The following is a 6,620-nucleotide window of genomic DNA, read 5'->3' on the forward strand; positions in this document are numbered from 1 at the left end:
CCCCCTCCATTAAGAGGACATCATTGATGCTGGAAATGTTGGTGTAGACATGTGGGACAAAGCTTTGCAACAATCTTCCTCCTAGCTTTGTGTGGAAAACCAGAAAAGCTCTCTGCGGGCAAATTTCTGCTTCAGCCTCTGTACAGAAACATGTGTGGTGATGGTCTCTCTGCACAGAACAATGTGGTCTCTATTAACATACTTAGTGTGTCCGCTGCCCAAGGAAACAGAGTTTCCAGTGCAAGGACACCCAGTTCTCTCTGCCTCTTTTTAATATGGAAAAATCATGAGTATTTCTATTCAGACAAATCCTCAACTCCCTCTTTGCTTCCTGAGGATGCGATCCAAGCAGGAAAACATGTAAGAATGAATGAAATGAAAAATGGAGGATACTACTTTGAAAATTATAATTCACTTTCTCCATAGGGACCAAGTGAATATCATGCAGTACTGGCTGCTATCCTATACGGCTAAGTTCAGGGTAACACGTTCAGCAGATCAGGCGTCCCTTCCTTTCTGGACACCCCAGTCCCTTTGGGCGCGGAGGTGGCGGGCCCTTTTGTCACATTCCACGTTTGGCTGGTGACACTCCATTTAAATTCCACCATCACCTGTTCCCCGGGGGTCATTGCATCTCTCCTTCTCCTGTTTTTCTTCCCTTGGCTACCTTTACGGTGGTAATACTCCAGAGGGCCAGAGTGTGCCCGTCTCCATCCCTCCCATACCAGTGGCATTGCGCCATGCGCAGACAGAATATGCAAAATAACTGGATATGTTCAACAGAGCAGACCACGAGGGAATGGCCTACCTGGCCCAGGTAGAGTTAATAAAGCTCAAAGTTCTCCATTCACTTAAGACCATCATGTCTTGACACTTCTTGTCATCGTTACTCATACGCTTTCCAAAGACAATGGAGCAGATGACCATTGGAGGGTAGCGCACGGTCAACAAGACAGGTTGGGTTCAAACGGCTTCCCTGGAAGGACAAAAAAAAAAGAATAGCCTTGACTCAGTCCCGATATTAGGTGACCACAGTCTACTCTGACCCAGTCTGGGGAACTCTCATTCTGCATTCTTGGTTGCATTAGCCTTGTCTGAGTAGGAAATGGACCATTCCTCTCATGCTTTGGAGGCTGTGTGGGCAAAACAGTCCATAATAGAAGATTTAAGGCCTTCCAGTAGTATGGGATTAAGGCCTCCCATCTACTGGAAGGCCTTAAATCTTCCATATGGACTCCTGCATTTGGGGTTGGTTGGGGTGTAAGAGCACCCTTTCCAACTCTTATACTAGGTTCAGTTCTATGTAGGCTGTGGTAGTCACAAACATTGCTGGTCCTCTCAGGCCATGACCTGTTATCCTCCCACCAGAACCAGAACCAGATTTGGGGGCTCCTTCCCACTTAGATTTAAACTGGTTTGGATTCGCCTTTCTCCTCCGTGTTTGTAAATCAATTCCAAAAGGTCCATTGTTCCTCTGTTTTCACTATCCCTTGTAATTGCTTCTTTTTGGCACCAATTGTCACTCCCCAAATAGTTTTGCGCCACTTCAAAATGCATGTCAATTCATCTGTATGATCTGTATGTCATCCGTTGATTGTAAGCGGGCAGCTCAGGCACCCAGCTTGTGTTATATATTATATATATATATAGATATATTGATATAAGATTTGACTTCATTGGTTTGCAACTATTGCCTCACTGAGCTGCCGTCGGCCCGATTGCCCAGCTTGCCACTTGAGTAATTGCCAAAGTAGCTGCAAAATCAGTGAATTGAATCGTTCTATCCATTTTTTAAAAATAATAAATCATGTGTGTCCATAGGTTCACACCACACAAACAACGGCCTTGAGAGGCGGAGGCATGGTGGGTCTCCCAAAAAAAAACTGAGGATGGATGGTAAACATTCCCTCTGCCATTAGTCTCTCCATCCAGAATGATGCGATTCCGATCCGTCATTCCCAATTGTTGAACACGCTTCGTGAATAGATTCTTTCAAAGGAAAACCCCTAGAAAACTAGTGTCTGGGAAAAAAATGTTGTTGGTTTTTTTTACGTTTGCCTCTTTTTATCGCAACAAAATCTAATCAGCGTAGGATTGGAACCGGTTTCAAATGAGAACACACGTCATACTAAGCCAAAACGCAATTTGCTTTAACGGAAAACGAACATCTGGCCCAGGTCTTCCTCCCGCTTTCTGAGACTTTAGGACATCTGCAGCTCCAAGCTTCCCAAACCAGACCAAGGAATAGACACTTTGGCTTCTCGATGGGAAATCCCAGGCCTTGGACAGGCCACCTGAACAGCAGCAGGATCCTGACCCTCATGGAAGGGTGCCATGTTCCTAGAAGGACCCCAGCATGTAGATGCATGCAGAGTTTGAATTTGGGGCCTACCAAGATAGGCTGGGAGGAATCTCCTGGAAAGTCACAGGAAGAAGCCCATGGGGATGATGGACACAATCTACCTACCTTTTGTGTCCTGCAGCTTCTCCAGGAGATACTGGGCTTCGTCTTGGATCCTCTCCTCGATGCTTTTCTTCCCCATCCCAAAGTTGCGGAGGGTGGTCAGGGCAAAACGTCGGAGCTGCTTCCATCTCTCCCCATTGCTGAAGATGATCCCTGGAACCAGGGAAAGGAGAAACTGTGATGGAAGCTGGGTGGGTTGTGGTCTGAGAGAAGAGCGAAACAGGCATGCTTCACCACCAGTATCTCTTTAGACTGAGGGATTGAGGGGTCTTTGCTGTCTTTCAGCTAATGTTTATCTGCTTGGAGGTCCCTTTAACCACTTTCTGATCACCTGGACTCTCAACTTGTAAACCATGGTAAAGTCCAAACAGGCATCAGTGTCCCACGTATGCACTCTTAGGTCCTGGAATCTCAGCTTATATAGATATGGGAGAATGAGCAGCTCTCTCTTAGTCTTTTAGGAGATCTTATTTTTAACAGCAGTACCTATACTCCCCTTGAGGAGAAACACAAGCTTACAGTGTCTAGGCATATTGCATTCATTTCATTAAGATTGTATGTAAGGCTTCATATGTTCGTAAGGACTGAACCTCTATGAGCCTCTACTGACCGCCCCAATAGAGTTCTGGGAGGAGTTGACCATAGAATTGTGTTGAAGGACCTAAAAATGCATACGGAAGCCTCTAGTTCTTCCAACACAACTCTATGGTCAACTTCTTCTGGGAGCTGACCATAGCTTAGTGTTGGAGGATCTAAAAATGCCTATGGAAGTGTTCTGTCTTGGAATCTCTAGGTCTTCCAATACAATTCTATGGTCAACTTCTAGTAGGAGTTGACCATAGAATTGTGTAGCTCTGAATACCTTTGCCTTGGCTGATTTTCTCCATCAATGGCATTGTCCCCCTGGCAGCAAATTCATTGGCCCTGTCAATCAGCGCTTCCTTGATGACATCGTAGCCATGGAGCACCACAACGCGATCCATCCCAAAATGAAGTGTAAACACGGGGCCATACTTCTCACTCATCTGCAGGGAAAGAAAGAAAGAAGCACATTACAGGTGATCACTTGGACAACACTGGACCAGATGAGGAAAGGCATCACTCCTTAAGGAGGCATGGGAGAGCAGAGGTCGGCATCTGCTGCTCTGCATGTTTGTTGTGGTTGTTCATAGAATCAAACAATCATAGTCGAAGTCGAAGGCCTTCATGGCCGGCATCCATAGTTTTTTGTGGGTGTTTCAGGCTATGTGGCCATGTCCTAGAAGAATTTCTTCCTGATGTTTGGCCAGCATTAGCTTCCCAGCCTGAGGCCTGCCATCAGCAACAGAACAAGACAGATGCAAATCACTCCTGCATTCCCAGGCTCACATAGTATCATATATATCCAACTTTTTCCAGGCAAGCATTCTCTGAAGATGCCTAACACAGATGCTGGAGGAACATCAGGAAGAAAATCTTCTAGAACATGTCCACAGAGCCCGAAAAACTCACAAAAAACTATCTAATCATAGGGTTGGAAGAGAGCCCAAGGGCCGTCCAGTCCAACCCATTCTGCCATGCAGGAACTCACAATCAAAGCATCCCCATTGACAGAGGGCCATCCAGCCTCTGTTTAAAGACCTCTAAGGAGGGAGACTCCACCAATATCTCTGAGGGATTGATTTCAACAGCCCTTACTGTCAGGAGGTTCCTCTTAATGTTAAGGTGGAATCTCTTTTCCTGTGACTTCCATCCATTGCTCTGTGTTCTAGTCTCTGGAGCAGCAGAAAACAAGCTTGCTCTCTTCTCAATATGACATCCCTTCAAATACTTAAACAGGGCTGTCATATCACCCCTTAACCATCTCTTCTCCAGACTAAACATCCCCAAGTCTCTCCTCATAGGGCTTCATGTTTTCCAGACCCTTCACCATTTTAGTTGCTCTCCTTTGGACACATGGCTCCAGTTTCTCAACATCCTTCTTGAAATGTACCGAGAACTGGACACAGGATTATTCCAGGTGAGGCCTGAGCAAGATCTCTGCTAGATCTTAACCGCTAAGAGGAGCAAAGGTCATGTTTGCATGTGCTGCATATCTCACCATCGTGGGGATGTTTATGATCAGGTGATCTGTACAGAAGCCACAAACCCCACCCTCTCAATGGGGCAAAGATCAAAGCTCACATGTTTCCTGTGAATGAGGACTCACTGTCAGCCGCCTTGAGTCCCTTTTCTGGGAGGAATCATAGAATCATAGAGTTGGAATAGACTATAAGGGCCATCCAGCCCAACCCCTTCTGGCATGCAGGAACTCTCAATCAAAGCATCCCCAAGAGATGGACATCCAGCCTCCGCTTAAAGACTTCCAAGGAAGGGGACTCCACCATGGTCTTAGTCCAAGGGAGTAGTGTGTTCCTCTGTCGAACAACCCTTACTGTCAGGAGGTTCCTCCCAATATTTAGGTGGAATCTCTTTTCCTGCAGCTTGCATCCATTGTTCCATTGTGTCCTATTCCCTGAAGCAGCAGAAAACAACTTGTTCCCTCCTCTATGTGACACCTCTTCAAATACTTAAACAGGGCTATCATATCACCTCTTAACCTTCTCTTCTCCAGGCTAAACATCCCCAGCAGTCCCCTAAGTCTCTCCTCATAGGGCTTCATGGTTTCCGGATCTTTCACCATTTTAGTTACTCTCTTTGGACACATGGCTCCAGTTTCTCAATGTCCTTTTTGAACTGTGGTGCCCAGCACTGGACACAATATTCCAGGTGGGGCCTGACCAGAGCAGAATACAGTGGCACTATTACTTCCCTTGATCGAGAAACTATATTTCTATTGATGCAGCCTGGAATCACATTGGCCTTTTTAGCTGCCGCATCACACTGTTGACTCATGTTCAACCTGTGGTCTACTTGGACTCCTAGATCTATTTCACATGTCGTCTTGTTAAGCCAGGTGTCCCCCATCCTATACCTGTGCCTTTCATTTCTACTGCCCAAGTCTTGTATCCTTCATTTCTCCCGGCTGAAACACCCACTGCCCTCTTGGACAGTTCTGTCCAGGACACACTGCCTCTTGTCCATCCACTGACCGTACGGAGAACCTGGTCCAGGTGGCTGGTCCTCAGCTGCAGGGCATTCCCAATGATGGGCAGAGGAATCGGTCCGGGGGGCAGCTTCCCTTTCCCTGGAGCCTTGCTCTTCCAGATGGCAGAGAGAACAAGGCAAGAAGTGAAGATGATCAGGAAAACGGTGGTCGTCCCCAGAGGCTCCATCCTGGCAGCCAGAAGAAAGAGAATGCTTCTGGGTTCAAGGACTGGGAAGATGAGCTGTATACTTCATGTACTGCAAAAGACAGTGATAGGTGCAAGTTAACCAATGGGCAGTTTTATATTTTTCCCCTCCTAGTAATTTAGGTTAATCATTAAATAATGCAATTTTTTTCTTATCATCTAGCAATATACTTTATTCACTTTGCACACTCTCTCTATCTGTCTGTCTTTGTGTTTGTTATTGTTATAAGTCTCAATGACTTCTGAAAGTATTCTGGTTCTAGTTCCCAAATGGGGCTGGACTGACCAGTCATGTTCATCTGTTAGAGAAAAGGCAACAACCCACAGATTTAGGAGGGTGCGAGCAAATACAAGGACAGCTTCATCACAGCATGGACTTTCATCAGGCGTTTGGAGCATAATCTGAGTCTGTGTGAGAGAAGGTATACAGTGTACACAGGCGCACACACACACACATACACTAAAAGCAGTGGGTGTGGTTGGGACTGAAGTGATAGGAAGTGTACATTAGGGGTGGGCACAGTGTGGCCCATGGGCCAAATGTGGCCTGCCAGAACCATTAGTGCTTCCTATAAATCCCACTTCAAGGCAGAGTTAGAATCCTAGAGCTGGAAAAGACCGCAAGGGCCCTGATCCAGTCCAACCCCCTTCTGCCATGCAGGAAATCTAAATCAAAGCATCCCCATTGACAGATGGCCATCCAGCCTCTGTTTAAAGACTTCCAAAGAAGGAGACTCCAGCAAAATATCTGAGGAACGAGGGTCTTCCATGGTTGAACAGCTTTTATGGTCAGAAAGTTCCTCCTAATGTTGAGCTGGAATCTCTTTTCCTGGAGCTTGCATGCATTGCTTTGTCTCCTAGGCCTGGTACATACGGGCCCTTTG

General features: G+C 46.3%; 1 pseudogene; it reads right to left on the minus strand.

Annotated features, from left to right (window-relative positions):
* Positions 1 to 5,802, minus strand: part of LOC121918835 — a 9,780-nt pseudogene extending 3,978 nt beyond the window's left edge.
* Between the last annotated feature and the right edge of the window lie 818 nt (positions 5,803 to 6,620).

The sequence above is a fragment of the Sceloporus undulatus genome, chromosome 1, assembly GCF_019175285.1.
Source record: "Sceloporus undulatus isolate JIND9_A2432 ecotype Alabama chromosome 1, SceUnd_v1.1, whole genome shotgun sequence".
Lineage (NCBI taxonomy): Eukaryota > Metazoa > Chordata > Lepidosauria > Squamata > Phrynosomatidae > Sceloporus > Sceloporus undulatus.